Raw genomic sequence first — 25,575 nt, forward strand, 5'->3', positions numbered from 1 at the left:
GTCTTATGAAGGAGGAAGCGAGAATATCCCAACTAGCAACATACTATTCCTGATAGTCTTGGTGTCTAAAGATTTTGTTTAGAAGTTGCACAGATTTGTTATAGTCGGTGGCTATTACTGTCATTCAGACACAAACCATCATTTCTTTATGGTTTGGTTTTGTAGTTCATCAACGTAAATATCGTCCCTTTTTTCAAGAAGGTAGTTTGGTATTTCACAATCGCCGTGATCACCCCATTGTCAAGAGTATTATTTTTTATATCAACATCACCATTATCGTCCCTATATCAAGCATGCTGTTTTGTATATCAACATCACCATTATCATTCCTATATCAAGCACGTTGTTTTGTATATCAACATCACCATCATCGTCCCTATATCAAGCATGTTGTTTAAAAAATTTGTAAAACAACATCACCATTATCGTCCCTATATCAAGCATGCTGTTTTGTATATCGACATCGCCTGTATCGTTCCTATATCAAGCATGTTTTTTTGTAAAACAACAACACCATGATCTTCCCTTTATCAAGCATGTTGTATTGTAAAACAACATCAATGTGATCTTCCCTTTATCAAGCATGTTGTTTTGTAAAACAACATCACCATGATCTTCCCTTTATCAAGCATGTTGTATTGTAAAACAACATCAATGTGATTTTCCCTTTATCGTGTTTTGTGTATCAACATCACCATGATCTTCCCTTCATCAAGCATGTTGTTTTGTAAAACACATCACCATGATCTTCCTTTATCAAGCATGTTGTATTGTAAAACAACATCAATGTGATTTTCCCTTTATCATGTTGTTTTGTGTATCAGCATCACCATAATCTTCCCTTTATCAAGCATGTTGTTTTGTAAAACAACATCACCATGATCTTCCCTGTATCGAGCATGCTGTTTTGTAAAACAACATCAATATGATCTTCCCTTTATCATGTTGTTTTGTGTATCAACATCACCATGAATATGCTATTTTCAAGAATACTGTTATTTTTTAATTCATAACTGCCATCGTCGTTGAGTTCATGATATTGAGCATCGCCGTTATCGTGTATTCTGTTTCGTTCCATTCATCACCTTTTCGTCCAAGGGCAGTGGAGTGGCATAATAGCTAAAGAGTTCGCTCGTCATGCTTGATAGAAAGGTTTGCTCCCCAAAACGGGAACTGAGTGTTCTCCTTCATCATTCTGCTGGAAGACGTGAACATTCACTCCCACACACTTTCTCCTGTATTACCCTCAGGACAATGTACGTTTGAAGAGAACAAGCATGAGGTCATGCTATACAGCCACCTGGAGTAGTGGCCCCAAGCTAACACACAACTTTTATACAACGTTTTCTCGGGGTTTCTCATGGCAATGTTTCATGAAAACATTGTTATAACGTTTTCAAAACGTTTTTTAACGTTATTTCAAAACGTTATCCAAACGTTTCGTGTAACGTTATAAAAACGTTAACCAGAACAAAAAACAACAACTTTTACACACCAACGTTGTAGAAACGTTATTGAAACTTTCTGCGAAGGTTTTCCTAAAGTTTAATTGAAACAGAATCACAACGTATACAACACAACGTTGTAAAAACGTTTTTGAAACATTTTGAAATAAACTTTTCATACCAACATGTCTCCGAACACTGTAGGTATGTGTATGAACTTGACACTTATAATTATGCAATTACATCTGTACACAATTCAAATGATTGTTGTAGTTTAGAGATGACAAGCTGCATCCTATAAACTCTTGAGTCAATTATACAATGGGATGATATTTCATGTTAATAATTACTATCACTGATTTTATTAATATACAGCCGGCATTTTATTGGAAATGTAAAAATTTGCTATTCTACTGCGGGACGTTTAAGTTCATCCTTCTCTGCGTGGGAACTCTGCTGACTCATATATCGGTGTCAACTCTCAGGAATCTCCCCAGATGTTTTTATGAGGTAATAGGTCCGAGCGCGAAACCCCATGTATTCAAAGCCGGACCGCACACAGCAGATGCGAAATTTTACAAGCTTCATCACATGGCTATATTCGGACGAATATCACTTTGCCTCTTCTGACCAGTTGACAATTTTATTCAAGAGAGGTATGCATATTCACATTATTGTTTTAAAAGCAGCCAGTTGCACAATCAAACTGGTAAATCATAAGTTAATAATTTTAATATGTGTCTATACCGGTGTGTTGTGAAAATTCTCATTCCTTGTTTGTAAGAGTATTTATTCCTGATATTTTCACAACACACATCTTATGAATGTTATGTGTGCCATGAAATCTATATGACAATTATTTTTACAAATTTAAATTTATGTCTAGTGTTAGAATGAAGGTATTTCTAGTACATCTTCACTGTTCACATGATCAAAATTTATTATACAAGCATTATAAGAACACGTGAGTTCAGCAAAGTAGTAAATTAACTGATGCACATTCATATCCAAATTATTTCTCAGTATAGTTGATTTAGAATGTAAATATTGCAATGGCTAGTGCATGGTGATATCATTTCAATTTCAAACAAATATCTGACATTTCGTTATCTAAATAATACCATTCATTAAATGAAGAAAATGTAGAAAGATATAGTTTTTTATAGTTTTTTTCCTCGGCCCGTATCCCATAAGCCTTCACAAATTTGGTCACGTAGTCACTCTTGCTTATCAGCAATCTACAGGAAATCAGAGGATAGTATTACATACGAATCCTCGACTCCACTTCGTTATTTTATAACATAAACAATACGTCACTTCCTCAGCAACCAGACCATGATTCCTCATTACAAATGTCAGCCTCCTCAGAAGTAAATGAAAGATGCGAGTTTTACGAAGGAAATGAAGATGAGTTGTTACGACACCATATTATTTGATAAATGTTTATTTTGGCATTAAAAGGCAACTTATCAGTTATAATTAAAACTTAAATGGATTTATCGTGAAGAGTATATTATCATTTGGTTTTAATTTGTATCATCAGCAGTCAATGATATAAATAAAGATTTGTTTTCTTTCAGAAGCCAACACAGACACAAGAAGCGTCTGATGAGTGATTATGTTTCATATGTATTGACGAAATGAAGTATTCATAGAAACATATCATTATTTTGTTTTCATTTTACTAAATAAATGGGTCGTAGATGATAAACAATAATGCATGAAATGATTTGCGAATAGATTTACATGTGTGTATTAGGTGAAGTGAAATGGGATTAAACGTCGCGTTCAAGATTATTGCATGTTTATAGCGGTGCGCGTGCGTTCATGCGTGCGTGTGTGCGTGTGTGCGTGCGTGCGTGTGTATGCCGATTTATAGTGCTTGCACACTGAGATACCATGTCGCAGTTGAACATGTATACCCCACAAAGACACAGCGTAATGACTCAGAGCCGACTACTCTTTATTTTATCATCTTTTAACATCTTTTGACGCAGCCGGGGATCGAACCCTTGACCTTCCGCTCTCCTGGCAGATGCTCTATCCACTATAACATGGAGCCGACCACATATGTGTAAAATTTGTTGTTTGTTTGTTTGTTTTTTAACGTCGCACTCAGCAATATTCCAGCTATATTATGGCGATCTGGTAATAATCTAGTCTGCACCAGAAAATCCTGTGTTTAACATCACGGGCATCGATCTACGCAATTGGGATGCACCAACCATGTCAGTGACCACCCGTGTTGTCGTTATTCGCGTAGCTCTCACGACAATGTTTTCAGCCCATATGTGTATGAATTGGATGGGATTCCAAACACTACATTTTGATAAACGAACTTTACAGAGATGTCAGAAGATGGCCTCAATTTATGATGTCACTAGAATCGCCAGATGCTGTCACCCATGGAATTTTTATTTAGGTTTCGAAAACAAAATATAGGTTTATAAAAAAAAAATCGAACTTTTTTGTAACCATATGGAAACGTTTTAACAAGGTTTTTAGGTTTCCATAATGTTTCTTGCAAACGTTTTTTGGAAATGTTTTAAAAACGTAAAAGAAACTCCACACATTTAGGTTTTTAAAACGTTTTTTTTCGAACGTTTTTGTAACCACATGGGAACGTTTTCAAAACGTTTTAAAAATGTTTCTGTGTTAGCGGGGGGGAGGCTGCGCCGCATATGGTCGCGCGTGGACAGGAGTGTCTGAGCAGAAAGGGGAAACGGTTCAGAGTGCGTAGCAATTATGTACACTACTGCCTAGAAGTTCATTCCCCTTACACTCATGGGCAACGCGCTATGCAACCCGTGTGCACCCCACTGGTCACTCGTGAGGAACCCGTCCGCCACGCGTGTGATACACGTGTGAAACGCGTGTCACACTCATTAGAGGGGGATCAAACTTTTGACCAAAGGAGGACCCATGTCTAGCTGAACCTGGAGGTGGTAACAAGGAGATAACTTTTTGATTTCCAGACGAAAAATGTTAATACACATTTTATTATATGTACTTGCTGATGTCTCATAATAGATTATATGGTCTCTGGGAAATATTGTACTGTTGTGGCTTCTACATGGTGTTTTGCCATGGTGTTAAGAGAATACATGATCCTGTTAAATGTTATTGCTATTCAAATGCTTTTTTGTGATTTGATATTAAACGTCTGTAGTACGACTTTCAGTGATCATGTTTATGAGGTTTGGTGGAGCATTGTTTTTACTGGACCCTAATTACTTTATGATGGTTGGGTCTCTTCGTCTCAGCTCCATAGCCGTGACGCTGGGAAAGGGCAGCATTTAATTAATGAGAGTAGATTATATCATGGAGGATACACTTGAGGGTGAGGGTTCTACTAATTACCGTACCACAGGAAGAGACCTGTAGACGTGAGCACGGGGTTGTGTGTAAGATGGCCGTCGCATAATGGCCGCCAGGAGTGGTAAATTAAACATTGAGCTAAAGCGGTGTTGTTTTCATGGGCCTGTTGAATAAATTCCCAGAGCTGCTGTCCATATATCTTCTACTTCATCCTGGATACGTCATTTTGGCATTTACAATATATAGTTTTCAACGTACATTAATGGTTTACTAGTCACAGTATTTGTCAATTGTGTTGAGCTTACAAGCAATAATTGTAATTTGTGGTGACATTTAAATATAAAACGTCTCATTTAAAACATGGAGTAAGTACGATAGTAAATAATAATATTCAAATCGCATCAAAATACAATGATACCTATATTCATATGTAACCCTAAAGCCTGTGTTCCACATTCATGCAGCACAACGGTACTTTGATTCTATAGCACAGGAAATCGTTACCCGGAGTTACTGTGTAACGGTTCACCCCTTGTTTTCAGACGTGTCATTCAGACAAATAAGTCAGGTGTGACAGTGATCACAATATAGAAGAAGAAGAAGAAAATTGTTTTATTTAAGTGTCACCCAGCGTTGTATACAATAATATTTCAATTTGGTAAAATACAGGCAGATATATATTAAAAGAATAACGGCAGCCGGCCTATAAAGGCCTATGAGATACATGTTACACAGTAAAAAGCATGTAATACAAAAAAGGAGTTTATAAAACCACTTAAGTGAGTTTGAAATACCAAGAAAATTAGATTTACGAACCATGGAGTTTTATAAATTATGTAATGAGGGACTTACATCTCATACAAAATACTCACAGCATCCTCATGCAGAACATTCACAGCAATCTCATATAGAACACTCACAGCAATCCCATACAGAACACTCACAACAATCTCATACAGAACACTCGCAGCAATCTCATACAAAACACTCACGGCAGATTACGGATTGAACGTCAAAAGTGTCTGTCAGGTTTCTTAATGCTTAATTACTTTTGCTGGAGAATATGTTTCTTGTACAAGCGCTATAAAACATGTTAACATAAAAATATATGAATGTTGAAGCTAGCGCTTCACTTCAGTTTTCCTTTATTTGGCAGGCCCCTCATACTGAAAAACAGCCTAACTGTTTATATTACTACATCCTGCTATGCTTTACATCTAACAAAGCTATACATTACTTATATATTAGGCCTGAATTGTATCTATATTTCAAACTTTCTCCCTCTGTAACAAAATCAATATGTTCTAGTATTCTATTTGATATATCCGTATTTACATATATACATATTTATAATTTATAGTCAATATATACACCTATAAATCCTTACTATACTCAATAATGTAATGTAATGTAATGTAAAGTAATGTAATGTAATGTAATTCAATGTAATACATTAACTCACCCACCCCCACCCCTACAATTAAGTATGGTGGTTTATATCATTCTATTAAGCATATTATTTATTATTCAACCCGACCTACCCCGTCGATGAAATACAGGACTGTGATGTTGACGTAAAACCTACACATTGATGATGATAATATATGAATGTTAATGCAACAAGCGCTCCATTTGACGATATATTGAATACGTTTGACACATTAACCTATTTCTACACCATTTATACCATATATATATATACCATATACAATATCAACCATAAATTTCTCCCGTGTGTGAATGCGTGTAATACTTGCATATTGGCTCACCAGGTCTCATAATGCTTCATATGAAAGCAAAACTGTGTGTTTGATTAACATCATCTCTTATGTCAGTGACTGATTTCAAACCGCATGTCTTGGTGTTACGCAGCCAGTGTCCCAATGTTTCGCCCTCGCGATCTAAAGTTATAACATTTCAGGTCATAGACATCCTCTTATACCCAGCAGATAAGTTCTGGACATATTACCTTTCGGCTCAATAGTCTGTTCTGTCTTAAAATTGACTTTATTAGTCTTCGGACGTTACGTCTAGTAAACACAAAGAGGACCGTTTAGCCTACATAAGGAATGTAGCAGGCAGTTGATCTTCTAGTTGGCTAACTTACTGTTGGTAATATCCGCTTACTTTCATCTTCCCGAGGCAAGGGAGTTAAGGGACTATACAAGTCCAGTTTCCACCCTTGCCGAACTAGGCTGGTATTATGGAGTTACATGTTGGCTGGGCTAACGAGTCTATGCATAGTCCAATCAAAATCGCTCTACGAAATCGAAATCCGGTTCGTAAGCTGCCGTTCAGATTTCGGTCGATTGCAGGATTTGCAAAGCATGTGCACCTTAAACTCGTTGTCAACAGATATTTTCCAAATCTTTGCATGATCTTAATCAAGGTGCTCACGTGCTCAAGATGCACTTCGCGATGTAAAACTCGTTTTATCACAATATAGATCTTGATTATCGATCAGATCGTCTTAACTGTGCGCCGCCATTTTGCTTGAATCAAATGCAAGTGATACGAAAGGTGGAATCTGATTGGTTCATAGGAAAGGTTTAGAAGGGCCATAACTCGTAAAACCGCTGGTGGCGCTACGATCAAGCCCGGGAATTCCAGCCTAGTTCGGCAAGGGTTGAAACTGGACTTTAAGTCAGTTAACTCTTGCCTTGGGAAGATGCTTTCTTTTAGCAAATAAGAGGATAGTTAGTAACAAAAATATACGATATTCAACGCATATTTGCACAACTATCACAAAACCGTTCGACACTGACACCGCATCAAACCCCGCGGTAGACTGGACACAGTTATGTGCTAACCGATTAAATAACCCCTACCGACAGGGTGGGGATGGTGGTTAAAAGCGAAACAGACAACCCTGTCTGTTGTCTAAAAAATGTTGGGCGGCGCCTTCGATCTTGCCTCTGACCATGCATGAAGTAGGAGTAAACGATGATCAGGATGGCCTGGAAATAAACAAGATTCTTTCATGTTGCATATCAAGGTACCAATTCATCGGTCACGGGCTTTTCTTATGTATATGTGCCCAGTGTATCCAAAATTAACTAGAATGTTTCACATCTACACAAATGTATATGAGTCAGTGTGGTTTATCAACACATGTATAATGCTTATTCACGCTTGGTGTGCCAGATTGAAATTGAACATTATGACAGCGTCAGCAGGGATAATAGAGGACATAAGACGTGGCATATGAAGATCATACATTAATATGCAGCAGGCTAGATTATTTACAGCGATACAGTTCAAATATTGTGTTCAATAAAAGAAAACGTTGATTTTTAACACACTTATTTTTGAACGATTAAACAAACTGTCTCTGAAATCCACGAGCATAGTTGCTGTCAAACATAAGAACGTAATCAGGGCGGCCAGCTTTGACTTGTCATGTGCCTTAAAGTGAGTTTAAACATGTCAAAAGCGATTGACCCTACAATATAGGGTCATTTACTCCAACGTTCTAACTGTCAATCGTCTTAACAGAACCATAACGTTTGTTATATATCGACTACCTGTCTCTATGTCTTAGGTTGTTAATCGGTAACTGCGGTCCAAATTTATCAACTTATTCATATATTGTTGCAAACTTGACTGATTTGTTTACACAATAAAAATTCTAATTGATCATGCACTACTGAGGCAGTCAAGCACCTGTATAAGAAATATTAAAGCAGCCATGTTACATGTAGTCCCAAAAGCTTGCAATTATTTCGTCGCAATATAACTGAAAAAATGCTGATGTGACGTGACATATAAACTTACCCACAGACAATACATTTTTTCCAGAGAGTGTAGCACAATTTTATCAAGGTTCTATTGACAATTTGAAAAGCTATAATAATAATATGAATCTTAAAATTCATCATCACTTTTCAAGTTTACAAAAATGTCACCATTTGGGAGATGTCACAGATAAACTAAGGATTCTAACTAAGTTTGATCGTCACAGGTTTATCCCCAATTTGCCAGCACAATGCAGAGGATTAACAGTTACTGTGAGTGAGCATGATTTTACGCCGCTTTTAGCAGTTACTGTGTTTATATAAGCACAGAAGTCATGCCAAAACAGCTCACAGTAGTTAGTGAGTAAACACAACTGAGGATTTTACAAGTATCTATCACAACTTTGATAACTCAGTTCACTGAAACTTAAATAATTAAGGCACTTGCAGTGACCAGTTAACAAGTAATCAGTGAGATAGCATATAAATACTGGGAACGCCAAACAACTTCATTGTAAGTAGACAAATGCACCTGTGAATGGTCAAGGTTTTAAATACCGAGTGAAACAAAGACGAGGTGTCAGCCTACACTGGAAATGCCGTATGCTGCATGTCCAGCCTCCATCGACACCTCCAGGGATCTTTTCGCGATTCCGAGCCTTGCGCATAACCATTGTCATTACCTGGTTGAGTGATTCCTTCTATCAACGTGAAAGGATTACCCAAAGAGAAAGAAAGGATTAAAATCCTAAAGATATCCTATCCAAATGGTATACGTGCTCACAACCAATTTCCTCTAATAGTAAACTGTCACCTTTTGTATCCACAACAATTTTCACCACGGTCATTTGGCAAATGTAGAAATCACAAACCCTAACGAGATTCTGTCTACATGGTCACACCCGGTGATTGTGGAGATCTAAAATTCTATCAACAGTTCGTTTGTTTGTTTGTTGTTTAACGCCGCACTCAGCAATATTCCAGCTATATGAGGGCGGTTTGTAAATAATCGAGTCTGGAACAGACAATCCAGTGATTGACATCATGTGCATCGATCCACGTAATTGGGGTACGATGACATGCATCAACCAAGTCAGCGAGCCTGACCACCCGATCCCGTTAGTCGCCTCTTACGACAAGCATGGGTTGCAGAGGATTTATTCTACCCCGGATCTTCACGGGTCGGATCCTATTCAAGCACTAACCACACATAACATCCATTGTGACAATGGAATAGTTTCATCACACATCATTATCGTGTTTTGTGCATGCAAGTCATTGGTTCAATGCATAGAATAACAGACAATTAAGTATTAGTTTGGATGCCGTTTTAAAAAGGTGCCCTCGCAACGTTGCATAAACAGTTGTTGATCAAATTCTGATTTGAGTCCATGGGTGGCCCAGTCGTCATAGGCGCAGCAATTCACTGTGCAGAGTTAGGTCCATTGAAAACATATGATTGTGAGATCGAATCCCGGCTCGCCCGATTAACTTTCTAGATTTGTCAGCACCACACCCGTGCTTGTGGGTTTCACCAAGGTGATAAACGTTTGAAACCTGCATCACTATGGGCTTTCCTCCCACGTCTAGCTGGCACGCCGTGATATAACTGGAATACTGTTCAAAACGGCGTTTAACCCAACACACTGACTCACACAAATCCTGATTTCAAATGTGAGGTTTCCTGTGTCAGGATTACATATATGGTTCAATGTTCAGTGTTTCATGATATATGACTGACATCATGAGCATTGATCCACGCAATTAGAATACGATGTTAGCGAGCCTGACCATCCGATCCCGTTAGTTGCCTCTTACGACAGTCGCCTTTCACGGCAAGCATGGGCTGCTGAAGATCTATTCTACCCCTGATCTTCACTGGTCACGAACCGACCTGATGACATATTGCTTTGTATATTATTACACATATATGCTGGCCAGGTCTCCCCGCGTCCACGTACATCAATACATTAATTAGACCATATTGATATCCTATTTGATGCTAATGTACCAGTAAGTTGGTCAAGCCTTGCTTTTAGGAGACTTACATGTTTTCTATTTTAACATAGATTACTGCTGTTGTTGATTGGATATATACCCATTGTTGGATGCATCGTTAATGATTTGAGGATATCTTAAAAATGCAGTAATTGGTGCTCTTATACAACAATTCGTAATTCAACGTTTGCCGTGTCCACATCAGTTGTCGATTCTCCAAATTAAATTGCTCGATATCTTTATAACAGTTAATTAATCACCAATCACTGTTATGATACCACTAGATAGTTGATGAACGTGTTATGCATGTCACAGACGGGATCAAAGGCATTGCTCCATTTCACATGTATTTTGTAATATACAGCAAACGCCAACACCATTCCCTGATAAATTAAATTAATGTGCGTGAGTGTTACACAAAATGTAACCGCTAAACTTAGAAATAAAAGTGACATCCGTGTCCATTCTATGAGTGCGACCATATCAAGTGTTCATGAATAACTGTGAAAAGTAGTGATGACATCAGATGTTTGCGAAAAGCTGCGATTTTTCTGCCCCCACCCATTGCGAACACGTGTAAAGGCAAGTCAACGTCTCACATGAAAAGGATGGCATGAATGTGAGAATGTTAGTAATTGTAAATAGGTCAATAAAAGTTCAAGCAGTGATGATGTCAGTTCACAAATGGGCCTTGTTCTCGGTAGCTATTGAGACCACTACGTGACTCCAAAACTGATCCGCATCGTCCCGGCATGGATTGAAGAAGGCATTGGGTCCTAGCTAGCCCAAATGTTCTATGGAGTTAATGTCTGGCGATTTGGACAGCCATGTGAAAGCGGTAATGTAATGTATTCCTAGGCACGAGTGGAACGTGCAGTCCGGCATTATCTCCTCTGAACATTTCTCTCTTATGGTCAATAATAGGAACCATGTTTAAAACTTGATCACTGTGACGAAAAGCTATTATAATTGTCCCGTTTACACAAGATAGGATATCCACAATTATTCTTTTGTACGTGAAGTTATGTGTGGTATATTATGTTGAATTTTGTTTAACGACACGGTCAGCAAAAACTTACAAGCTAGCGACGGAAATTATATTTTATATTATTGTGTAGCAAGCAGAGGCATAGGCAGATCCAAGGTTTCCAGTGTCATCACCCATCAATTAACTGTAGACGCATGTTTCCCGAACTGATCAACAAGCAGCACATAGTTTAAACTACATTGATTGATTATTCTGCAATTTTAACATTTTACGTCCGGAATAATACTGAGCCCTCTCATTCACCCGAGTGACTCAGAATTGGTAATATGTAGTCCCAGGAACTGGCTACTTTTTATGTTTCACTTTTTGTTTCCTTATATATTTCTTACATCCTCTTTTTTCAACTGATGTTTTTGTAACGTTAAATAGTCGAATAAAACAGTGGCTGTTGATGCGTCTTTTGTCCTCAAAGCTTAAGTCACTTCGCTAAAATATTCTGATCTGTCCATGTTGTGGTGTTTGCTCATTTAGAACGCTGAGTTTTGCTGTACGCGTCAGTGGAAACATTTTCAATAAAACGAAGCTGCAGGAACTACTTTCTTTGTGTTTCAATGAGTTTCCATAGAAGAGAACATATGTCATTTCTTGCCAAATATTAAATGAATGGATCACGTTTGATCATTTATGTTAGGTCAGTTGATGAGAAAACATTATTTGAACAGAAACACCCTGATACATCCCTTCTCAGGTGGCGCGTCACACGTTTCACGTAAATATATCACCTTGAATACCAATCGTGGTGTGAAGATATGTGTGATCATTTTTGTTAAAATCAAGATAAAATTGCATTGCGAGAGTTGTTTGCAAACAAATGGACTTTAGTTTTTAAAAATATGCATTGTCAACTTTCAGCGAGAGCACTGTATTTTGTGTAGCCTAATTTTCGAATTTGCTAGGTTTTATATTTTATCATTTTACTGACATTTGGGTTCTCCTACGTTCTGTACCGCTTCAGACGTTTCCTCCGCATGAACCTACATGTAACACACTGGGAAATAATTTACATGAAGGAAAGGCGATACAACTTTGGAATGGTCAGCAGTCCTAACATGACCATAAAGGGATCAAGCCTACAGGAACACACTTAATAACATTGGAAGGTTTATGTTCCTCAAATGAGCACAAATGCATTTCTGAAGAAAATTCTGACTGCTTTGTTTTGTACTGCAGAAATTTCTGGAAGAATTTTTTTATACCTCCAGAAATTTCTGCCAGACATTTATTATTTACCACTTTGTATTATGTACTTACAAAATATCGCTCAGCAGTCATTTTTGTAGTACACAACACGTTGGTGTTGAAACATTAGGCTCTGTGGTCAATCAATATATTTTGCAGTGAGAGAAAATCATTTGGCCTGATAGACTAGGAAATCATATCAAGATTTTCAACAAATCATTTCATACTCTAACATGGCTTCAAATGCCCGATTAGCTACAATGAAAACCAATTAGTTGATTTTTCATACTTTTATTATACATGGTTTGATACAGAAAAATGGCGTGACACTATAGTTCATGAAAAGCAGCCTCACAAGTATGATACTGAAACCACCTAGTCCCCAGCGAAAAACTACAGTGGTAGTATTCACAGTAGTTGTAAGTGTGACATCACGTTCGAGTGATTAGAGGATGGTGCACAATCATTCAGGGCACAACTGCGAGTTTTTCCAGGTGGTACCCGGTCCAAGTAATGTCCATCACAGTGGCCTTTGTCAGGTACCAACTACTTGTCCTCCACAGCTCGTCCAAGTCTTGCTGGATCAAGTGATTCATACTGAATGAAAAAGAAAGACAACGTTACAAGAAAGCACTTACAAATTGGTGACATGTAGAATTAGTATCGTCGTAACACTTATTTTCTGCCATCAGCGCGTTTTGTGTCTCATAATTAATACTTTCTGTCTCTGCTAATCAATTTAAATGGCACTGACAGCATCGAAGCAATGCATTTCAGACTTCATCTCGCCATGGCTGTTGATCAAACAACCGCGACCATAACTTTAAAGGTTTAAATTGTTACAATATTCCCAGGTGTACGGGATCCATTTCTACCTTATGGCACCAAGCTTACATATTTACAACAGTAATGCTATTCTGCAACGTCCTACAGATGCAAGTATAAACATGTAAAACATATATGAATAAATATATTAAATTACATGCAATACAGAACTAGTCCCATCAACTTCCATCTACTCAAGTGACAGATGACCTCATCAATACATGTTTTATATTCATCTCGGATACCTCATGTTGCCAAATGCAGTAGAAATTAGTCCTGTGCCTCAAGCTGTCAATTTAAACACTCTTGGTTTGATAACTTCACCTCTGTAATGGGAAAACAGACAAACTGACTTAATTGTAGAAAAGGCCAAACATAACATAAGCTTAATGCATCACAACTTAAAACAGTTCTGCACCAACATTACTAAGAGAGTTGTTGGCACTTCCAGTTAAATCACATCATTTCCAGTTTGGAAAGAAGACAACTTCAAAACAGAAAGTGCTATTCCACTAACTACCATAAACAGAAAGTTATAAGCACTTTTGGTGTAATGACCTTGACCTCAATTTAAGAGAATCACATGTTTCATTATTTTTAATTGAAAACATAGGTGTAAGCTCTTACAAACATGTTATACACACACATTATTTCCTCAGAACAGAAGGGAGCAGAAGTACCTTAAGATAGATCAATCCAGTGACCTTAATCTTCATAGAAGTCACTCAAAACCTCACCACTTCAAAGCGCCGCCCTCAGGACGTCGTCCTTCCACAATTGGTGATGAGAACTGGTTGTAAAATCATAATTGCTGAACGAGTGACGTGCCAACCAAACGATCTTAGGAATTAATTGGTTTGTGTCATTTTAATGTTTTTCAGTGCCATGTCCAAAGAATCTAGAATACACTTAACAAAAACAAACAAACAAACATAAATGCTTACCTTCAAAGTGAAAACATTCGGGGGATTATTATGGAAAATTGCATTTGATTGCCTAGTCATTTGGACCGTCCAGTAGGTCTTCGTCATTTCAATTAATTGTAACTACATTGAACGCTTTTTATTATTGAGAACACGTGACCTTAACATTATCAATATCAACTGCAATATTTTCAAGGGTTAACCAATATATAAAACCAAATATGAAGTTTCATGGTGGAATCCAATGTCACAACGAAAATATGGTACATGCTTTTCATTGAAAATAGGTCACTGTGACCTAACAAATATCTGCAGAAATAGACAATGGAAGGACAGGCACTGTTCTGCCTCCAGGGTGTCCTCGTGACAGTGACACTGAATATCTACTGGCAATTATTTCCTCAAGAGGTCTCGAATAATTTCGTGACAGTAAATTATTACTGAATATCTTTGAACTCTCATACCTCTTCATGACAGTGAAGTGTCATTGAAAATATTCTTCGTAATCAATGCCTCGAAACGGCCGATTGGAATTCTTCTGTCTCCAGGGTGTCATCATGAAAGTGAAGTTTCACTAAATATATTCTTGGCAATGAATGCCTCGATATGTCCTCATGGCAATCTTCTGCCACCTGGGTGTCTTCATGACAGTGAAGTGTCATTTAATCTTTTTTTAGTAATCATTGCCTGTAAATGGCCTCTTAGAACTTTTCTGCATCCAAGATGTCTTCGTGACAGGGAAGTGCCATTTAATTTTTTTGGCAATCAATGCATCGAGATGTCCTCATGGAACTCTTCTGCCTCCAGGGTGTCTTCGTGACGAAGAAGTTTTATAGAATATATCCTCAGCAATGTCCTCTTATGAATCTCTTCTGAATGTGGGGTGTCTTCGTGACAGTAAAGTGTCACTCAATATATTCTTGGTATTCCATGCCTCGAGATGGAATTCTTCTGCTTCCAGGGTGTTTTCGTGACAGTGAAATATCACGTCACTGAATGATTTCTTGGCGATCCACACTGCAAGATGGCCTCATGGAATTCTTCTGCCACCTGGGTGTCTTCATGACAATGAAGTGTCATTTAATTTTTTTTTTAGTAATTAATGCCTGGAAATGGCCTCTTAGAACTCTTCTGCATCCAAGATGTCTTCGTGACAGGGAAGTGCCATTTAAATTTCTTTTGGCAATCAATGCATCGAGATGTCCTCATGGAACTCTTCTGCCTCCAGGGTGTCCTCGTGACGGAGAAATTTTACTGAATATATTTTTAGTAATCAATGCTCTGAAATGTCCTCTCAGAACACTCCTGTCTGCAGGGTGTCTTTGGGGCAGTGAGGTGCTACTCAATATATTCTTGGCAATCAATCCTTCGAGTTGTGCACTTTGATCTCTTCTACCTCCAGAGTGTCTTCGTGACAGTGAAGTGTCACTGAATGTATCCTTAACAATCAATCAATTGACATGTCTTCTTAGAAACCGTATGCATCCAGGTCTTTGTGCCAGTGAAGTGTCACCTAATATAATCTTGGCAATCAATGCCTCGAGATGTCCTCATGGAATTCTTCTACCTCCAGGGTCTCTTCGTGATAGTGAAGTGTCACTGAATGAATTCTTAGCAATCAATGACTCGAGATTTCCTTTGAGAACTCTTCTGCATCCAAGGTGTCTTCGCGACAGTGAAGTGTCACTGAATGTATTCTGAGCAATTAATGCCTTGAAATGTCCTCTTCACACTCTTCTGTCTCAAGGGTGTCTTCTTGACAGTGAAGTGCCACTCAATTTTATCTTGGCAATCAGTGCCTGAAGATGTCATAGAACTCTTCTACATCCAAGGTGTCTTCTTGACAGTGAAGTGTCACTGAATGTATTCTTAGCAATCAATTCCTCGAAATGTCCTCTTGAAACCTTTCTGCCTCCTGATGATAAATGCCACTCTTCCGCCTCCAAGGTGTCGTCGTGACAGAGAATTGTCAATGAATATAATCTTGGCAATCATAGCCTCTAGTGGACTTATTGGCACTCTTCTGCCTCAAGGGTGTTTTCGTGACATGGACATGTAACTGAATATATTCTTGGCAATCAATTCCTCGAAATGTCCTCTTGAAACCTTTCTGCCTCCAGGGTGTCTTCGTGACAATGAAGTGTCACTGAATATCTTCTTAGCAATCAACGCCTTAAGATGTCGTCTCAGAAATCCTCTGCCTCCAAGTTGTCGTCATGACAGAGAATTGTCAATGAATATAATCTTGGCAATCATTGCCTCTAGTGGACTTATTGGCACTCTTCTGCCTCAAGGGTGTCTTCGTGACAGGGAAATGTCACTGATTATATTATTGGCAATCATTGTTTCGAGATGTCCTCATGGAATTCTTCTGCCTCCAGGGTGTCTTTGTGACAGTGAAGTGTCAATGAATGTACTCTTAGAAGCAATGAATCGAAATGTCCTCTTAGAAAGCAATCAATGCCTCGAAATGTGCTCTAAAAACCTTTCTGCCTCCAGAGTTTCTTCGTGACAGAGAAGTGCCACTTAATACCTTCTTGGCAATCAATGCCTCGAGATGTCATGGAAGTCCTCTGCATCCAAGGTGTCTTCGTGACAGTAAAGTGTCACTGAATGTATTCTTATCAATCAATGAATCGACGTCCTGAGAATACTTCTGCCTCCAGGCTATCTTTGTGACAGTGTAGTGCCACTTAAAATAATCTTGGCAATCAATGTCTCGAGATGTCTTCTTGTAACTCTCCTGCCTCCAAAGTGTCTATGTGACAGTGAAGTGTCAATTGATATTTTCTTGCCAATCAATGCCTCGAGATGTCTTCTTGGAACTTTCATGCCTCCAGGGTCTCTCCGTGACTGTGAAGTGTCTTTGAATATATTCTTAGTAATCGATGCCTTGAAATATCCTCTTAGATCTCTTTTAGGGTATCTTCGTGACAGAAAAGTGTCACTTGATATTTTCTTGGCAATCAATGCCTCGAGATGTCTTCTTGGAACAATTGTGCCTCCTTCGTGGCAGGGAAGTGTCACTGAATATCTTCTTTGCAGTCAGTGCCTCAAAATGTTCTCTTAGAAATCTTCTTCCTTCAGTATGTCTTCGTGACAATCCTAATGGAACTCCTCTGCCTTTAGGGTGTCTTTGTGACGGTGAAGAGTCATTGAATATATTCTTAGCAATCAATGCCTCGAAATGTTCTCTAAGAAATCTTCTGCCTTCAGGATGTCTTCGTGACAATCCTAATGGAACTCCTCTGCCTCTAGGGTGTCTTTGTGACAGTGAAGTGTCACTGAATATCTTCTTGACATTAATTGCATTAAGATGCTTCATGTCACTGTTTTCTCTCCAGGATGTGTTCGTGCCAGAGAAGTACCACTTAATAATTCTTGGCAACCAATGCCTCGAAATGTGCACTTTGATCTCTTCTGCCTCCATAGTGCCTTCGTGACAGTCAATTTCCACTGAATATCTTATTAGCAGCATCACTGCATTCATAAGTCTTCGTGACCCCCTTTTGCCTCCAGTGTGTGACCGTCGTTATCCAGTGGTCGGGCATGCTTCAGGCGGATACAAAGAGGCTGACACCGCCTCTGACAACCAAACAATCCCAGATTTTGAACCTAAATCTAAAGAATTTGGAAGTGTCTTTCTATAATGCGCCTACGTGCAGGTTGTTAGTGCGGGTTAGTGCAGGTTAGTACAGTGTTAAGTCTCTGAACCTAACGTGCCTCAGAAGCATACCCGACCCTTAGATTGAGGTCTCCAGAGGTCTTATTTTGGGTACTAGTGACCATGGAAGGTGGGAAACCTGGTCCTGGAGTGTCTCCTGGTGATGCCTGTTGCCTCAAGGATGTCTTATTGGCAGACATTTTCCTAAAGAGTTTTTTTTTGGTCATTTTCTGCCCCCAGAAGTCTTGTTGGCACTCAAATGCTTCCACTGTTTCTTCGTGACAGTCAATGACCACTGAACAGCTTCTTGGCAAGCATTGCGTCCAGGCGTCTCCTTGCAGCTCGTCTGTGTTTCTTCTGTGCTTTGTTACAGACTATCCTCTGGCCCATCAATGTTTCCAGAAGATATCTAGCCACCTTTCAGCCTCCATGGTGACGTCGTGACAGTGAAGTGTCACTTAAAATATTCTGAGCAATCAATGCCTCGAAATGTCATCATGGAATTCCTCCACCTCCAGGATGTCTTTGTGACAGTGAAGTGTGACGGAACGTATCCTCAGCAATCAATGAATCGAAATATCCTCTTCAAACTTTTCTGCCTCCAGAGTGTCTTTGTGACAGTGAAGTGTCACTGAATGTATCCTTACCAATCAATGCCTCGAAATATCCTCTTCAAACCCATCTGTCTACAGGGTGTCTTCGTGACAATGAAGTGGCACTTAATATAATCTTGGCAATCAATGCCTTGAGATGTCATAGAATTCTTCGGCATCCAAGGTGTCTTCGTGAAATTGAAGTGTCACTGAATGTATTCATAGCAATCATTTCCTTGAAATGTCCTCTTAGAACTCTTCTGTCTATAGGGTATGGGGACAGAGAAGAGCCACTCAATCTAATCAATACCTCAAGATGTCACAGAATTCTTCTGCATCCAAGGTGTCTTCGTGACAGTGAAGTGTCACTGAATGTATTCTTAGCAACCAATGCCTCAAAACGCCCTCTTAGAACTGTTCTGTCTGTAGGGTATCTTTGTGACAGTGAAGTGTCACTGAATGTATTCTCAGCAATCAATGAATCGAAAAATCCTCTTCAAACTCTTCTGTCTCAAGGGTGACTTCCTGGCAGTGAAGTGCCACTCAATATAATCTTGACAATCAATCCCCGGAGATGTCATAGAACTCTTCTGCATCCAAGGTGTCTTCGTGACAGTGAAGTGTCACTGAATGTATCCTTTGCAATCAATGCCTCAAAATATCCTTATGGAATTCTTTTGCTTCAAAGGTCCAAGGTGTCTTCGTGACAGTGAAGTGTCACTGAATGTATCCTCAGCAATCAATGCCTCGAAATATCCTCTTTAAACTCATCTGTCTACAGGAAGTTTTCGTGACAATAAAGTGGCACTATATATAATATTGGCAATCAATGTCTTGAGATGTCATAGAATTCTTCTGCATCCATGGTGTCTTCGTGAAAGTGAAGTGTGACTGAATGTATTCATAGATATCAATTCCTTGAAATGTCCTCTTAGAACTCTTCTGTCTATAGGGTATCTTCAGCAATCAATGAATCAAAATATCCTCTTCAAACTCTTCTGTCTCAAGGGTGTCGTCGTGACAGTGAAGTGTCACTGACTGTATTCTTAGCAATCAATGCCTCGAAACGCCCTCTAAGAACTGTTCTGTCTGTTGGGTATCTTTGTGACAGTGAAGTGTCACTAAATGTATTCTCAGCAATCAATGAATCGAAATATCCTCTTCAAACTCTTCTGTCTCAAGGGTGTCTTCGTGACAGTGCAGTGTCACTGAATGTATTTATAGCAATCAATACCTCGAAATATCCCCTTAAATAAAGTGGCGCTTAATATAATTTTGGCAATCAATGCCTTGAGATGTCATAGAATTCTTCTGCATCCATGGTGTCTTCGTGAAAGTGAAGTGTGACTGAATGTATTCATAGATATCAATTCCTTGAAATGTCCTCTTAGAACTCTTTTGTCTATAGGGTATCTTCAGCAATCAATGAATCGAAATATCCTCTTCAAACTCTTCTGTCTCAAGGGTGTCGTCGTGACAGTGAAGTGTCACTGACTGTATTCTTAGCAATCAATGCCTCGAAACGCCCTCTAAGAGCTGCTCTGTCTGTAGGGTATCTTTGTGACAGTGAAGTGTCACTAAACGTATTCTCAGCAATCAATGAATCGAAATATCCTCTTCAAACTCTTCTGTCTCAAGGGTGTCTTCGTGACAGTGCAGTGTCACTGAATGTATTTATAGCAATCAATACCTCGAAATGTCCTCTTAAATAAAGTGGCGCTTAATATAATTTTGGCAATCAATGCCTTGAGATGTCATAGAATTCTTCTGCATCCATGGTGTCTTCGTGAAAGTGTGACTGAATGTATTCATAGAATTCGTGTGCTTTAGAGGTACCTTTGTGACAGTGAAGTGTCACTGAACGTATCCTCAGCAATCAATGATTCGAAATATCCTCTTCAAACTGTTCTCCCTCCAGGGTGTCTTTGTGACAGTGAAGTGTCACTGAACGTATCCTTTGCAATCAATGCCTCGAAATATCTTCATCAAATTCATCTGTCTGCAGGGTGTCTTCGTGACAATGAAGTGGCACTTAATATAATCTTGGCAATCAATGCCTTGAGATGTCATAGAATTCTTCTGCACCCAGCAATCAATTCCTTGAAATGTCCTCTAAGAACTCTTCTGTCTATAGTGTATCCTCAACAATCAATGAATCGAAATATCCTATTCAAACTCTTCTGTCTCAAGGGTGTCTTTGTGACAGAGAAGTGCCACTCAATATAATCTTGGCAATCAATGCCTCAAGATGTCACAGAATTCTTCAGCATCCAAGGTGTCTTCGTGATAGTGAAGTGTCGCTAAATGTATTCATAGCAATCAATGACTCGAAATATCCTCAAAACAATCATCTGCCTCCAGGGTGTCTTTCAGACAGTGAAGTGTCAATGAACGTATCTTTAGCAATCAATGAATAGAAATATCCTCTTAGCAACCTTCTGCCTCAAGGCTCTCTTCCTGACAGTGAAGTCCCACTCTATATAATCTTGATAATCAATGCGTCGAGTTGTCATGGAACTCTTCTGCATCCAAGGTCTCTTCGTGATAGTGAAGTGTCACTGAATGCTTTCTTAGCAATCAATAAATCGAAATGTCCTCGTGGATTTCTTTTGCTTCAAAGGACCAAGGTGTCTTCGTGACAGAGAAGTGTCACTGAATGTATTCTCAGCCATCAATACCCCGAAATGTCCTCATCGAATTCTTCTGCCTCTAGGTGTCTTTGTGACAGTGAAATGTTACGGAATATATTCTCAGCAATCAATGAATCGAAATATCCTATTCAAACTCTTCTGTCTAAAGGGTGTCACCCTGACAGTGAAGTGCCACTCAATATAATCTTGATAATCAATGCGTCGAGTTGTCATGGAACTCTTCTGCATCCAAGGTCTCTTCGTGATAGTGAAGTGTCACTGAATGCTTTCTTAGCAATCAATAAATCGAAATGTCCTCGTGGATTTCTTTTGCTTCAAAGGACCAAGGTGTCTTCGTGACAGTGAAGTGTCACTGAATGTATTCTTAGCAATCAATGAGTCGAAATATCCTTTTCAAACTCTGCTGTCTCAAAGGGTGTCTTCGTGACAGTGAAGTTCCACTCAATACCATCTTGGCAATAAATGACTCGAGATGTCATGGAACTCTTCCGCATCCAAGGTGTCTTCGTGACCGTGAAGTGTCACTGAGTCTATTCTTATCAATCAATGCCTCAAAATGTCCTCATCGATTTTTTCTGTCTCAAGGGTGTCTTCGTGACAATGGAGTGCCACTCAATATAAACTTGGCAATCAATGCCTCGAGATGTCATAAAATTCTTCTGCATCCAAGGTGTCTTCGTGACAATGAAGAGTCACTGAATGTATTCTTAGCAATCAATGCCTCGAAATGTCCTCATCGAATTCTTCTGCCTCTAGGTGTCGTCGTAATAGTGAAATGTCACTGAATATATTCTTAGCAATCCATGCCTCGTAATATCCTCTTTAATCTTATCTGTCCAAAGGGTGTCTTCGTGACAGTAAAGTGCCACTCAATATAATCTTGGCAATCAATGCTTCGAGATGTCATAGAATTCTTCTGCATCGAAGGTGTCTTCGTGACAGTGAAGTGTCAATCAACGTATTCTTAGCAATCAATGCCTTGAAATGTCCACTTCAAACTCTGTTGTCTCAAGTATGTCTTCGTGACAGTGAAGTGCCACTCAATATAATCTTGGCAATCAATGCCTCAAGATGTCAAAGAATTATTCTGCATCCAAGGTGTCTTCGTGACAGTGAAGTGTCTCTGAATGTATTTTTAGCTATCAATGACTCGAAATGTCCTCATCGAATTTTCATGCCTCTAGGTGTCTTCGTGACGGTGAAATGCCACTGAATATATTCTTAGCAATACATGCCTAGAAATATCCTTTTCAAATTCTTCTGTCTCAAGGGTGTCTTCGTGACAGAGAAGTGACACTTGGTATATTCTTAGCAAGAAGAGCCTCCAGAGGGTCTTCATGTCTGTGAAATGTCACTGACTATCTTCTTAGCAATCAATGCCTCAACATGTAAAGTGTCTTCGTGACAGTGAGGTGTCATTGAATATATTCTTAGCAATCATTGCCTCGAAATGTCCTATTCGAACTCTTCTGCTGTCTCTTCATAACAGAGAAGTGTCACTTGGTAAATTCTTGGCAATCAATAGTGGTTTCACAATACATTGAACTATCGATTGATTGCGATTGCTTGTCTCACGATAGTACACTATCGATTGCAACTTGAAACAATCGATACTATTGGCAATAGTTTGTCTAACTATCGATAGTTTCGACTGTTAATTTGTTTGGTACATTTACTTTCTTAAAAAACAATTAAAGAGTTTGACAGTTTGTATTGTCAAATACTAGTCATTCAATCACATTCATTAACATTGGTGCTAAAACACTGCAGTAACCTAAGACTTAACCAGTTACATGAAGTGAAATTTTGTATTAACATGTTTTTGAAAGGTCAATTTGAACTTGTTTTCTTTTCATTTCTTTACAAATAGTATCAGAAAGTTATAATTATTTTGATGGTGTCAGTGAAAATGCTGAAATATATGCTGCTAAAGCCTGCTATAATTGCAAGTGAAAATTATCGCAATAGTATCGCAAAAGTAGGGCCACTATCGCAATAGTATCGCAATAGTTGTTTTAACTATTGCAATATTGTCGCAATAGCCAAAAATGACTCAATAGTCACCCCTAGCAATCAATGCCTCGAAATATGCACTTTGATCTCTTCTGCCCCCAGGGTGTCTTCGTGACAGTGATGTGTCATTGAATATATTCTTAGCAATCAATGCCACGCAATGTCCTATTAGATATCTTCTGCTGTCTCTTCATGTCAGAGAAGTTTCACTTGATATATTCATGGCAATCAATGCCTCGAGATGTCCTCATGGCATTCTTCTGCCCCCAGGGTGTCTTCGTGACAGTGATGTGTCATTGAATATATTCTTAGCAATCAATGCCTCGAAGTGGCCTATTAGATCTCTTCTTCGGTGTCTTCATGACAGAGAGGTGACACTTGGTATATTCTTGGCAAGAAGAGCCTCCAGAGCGTCTACGTGTCTGTGAAATGTCACTGACTATCTTCTTAGCAATCAATGCCTCAACATGTAAAGTGTCTTCGTGACAGTGATGTGTCATTGAATATATTCTTAGCAATCAATGCCTCGAAATGCCCTATTAGATCTCTTCTACAGTGTCTTCATGACTGAGAAGTATCACTTGATATATTCATGGCAATCAATGCCTGGAAATGTCCTCTATGAAATCTTCTACCTCCAGGATGTCTTCGTGACCGCCCTAATAGAATTCTTCTGCCCCAAGGGTGACTTTGTGACAGTGGTTGGTTGGTTTGTTGTTTGATGCTGCACTCAGCAATATTCCAGCTATATGACGGCGGTCTGTAAATAATCGAGTCTGGACCAGACAAACCAGTGATTAATATCATGAGCATCGATACACGCAATTGGGATCGATGACATGCATCAACCAAGTCAGCGAGCCTGACCACCCGATCCCATTAGTCGCCTTTTACGACAAGCAGAGTCATCTTTTACGACAAGCATGGGTTGCTGAAGACCTATTCTACCCCGGAATCTTCACGGGTCTTTTGTGAGTGAGTGCGTGAGTTAAAATTTACATCGGCAATATTTCAGCCATATCGTGATGGGTCTTTTGTGACAGTGAAGAATCATTGAATATATTCTTAGCAATCATTGCCTCGAAATGGCCTATTAGATCTTTTCTACAGTGTCTTCAGAGAAGTGTCACTTGGTATATTCTTGTCAATCAATGCCTCGAGATGTCTTCCTGGATATCGCGTACCTCCAGAGTGTCTTCGTGGCAGGGAAATATCACTGACTATCTTCTTAGCAATCAATGCCTCGAAATGTCTTCTCAGAAACCTACTGCCTGCAGGGAGTCTTCGTGACAGTGAAGTATCATTGAATATATACTTAGTAATCATTGCCTCGAAATGTCCTCTTAGAAATCTTATGCTTCCAGGGTGTATTCGTGTCAGAAAAGTGACACTTGATACGAACGAACGCTTTAACCACTATGCTATCCGACAGCCCCTCTCAGAACGGATGAAACAAGATACACGTGATGTTTGTGATGTACAGTAAAAATAGTTTCTACCCAAAATGCTACATGACTTTGTACCCATGAAAATATAACAATCGATCTATATAATTATGATTCTTTTTACATGTATATCGCAAACAATAGTAAAGGAGCAGAACATGTAAAAAAACATATTATCAATTTCATGATATGACTCTATGATTATGACTGACTGTGATCCTTGAGTGGGGGCAATCTAATTGGCAAAACTCAAACTGAGTGTTTGGTTCTGATAGGACAGTGACATTGATTAAACCTTAGTTGATTGTAATGTTTTGATAGGAAAATGATTGTAAATTAACAAGTATAATACTAATATTTACGTATATCTTTGAAACTAATGTAAACTTATTCTGGGTATACAATCAACAGAAATGATGGGTACAAAATCACAACATTTCAACCGGATTTTGTGGAGTGTAAACAGGAGATATAAGGCCTGTAGGTTTTCTTTTCACATTTTAAAACAAAAAAGTTTTTTTTTTAATTCCATGTTTGTGCTACCTTTTACTTGAGAGCTGCAACATGGATTCTTTCCAAATGTAAGAAACACATTCTATTCTAATAAAAAAAGGGGCAGTCCAAATGTTGATTTTGAAATGTGTATTTTATTAAACAATATTATTTTTTCACAAGTTTTGAATGTGTTTTTTTTTAATTCAACATTGTGCGACCTTTAACGTGAGAACTGCTATATGGG

Source organism: Haliotis cracherodii, unplaced genomic scaffold, assembly GCF_022045235.1.
Source record: "Haliotis cracherodii isolate W230 unplaced genomic scaffold, xgHalCrac1.p SCAF_9, whole genome shotgun sequence".
Taxonomy (NCBI): Eukaryota; Metazoa; Mollusca; class Gastropoda; order Lepetellida; family Haliotidae; genus Haliotis; species Haliotis cracherodii.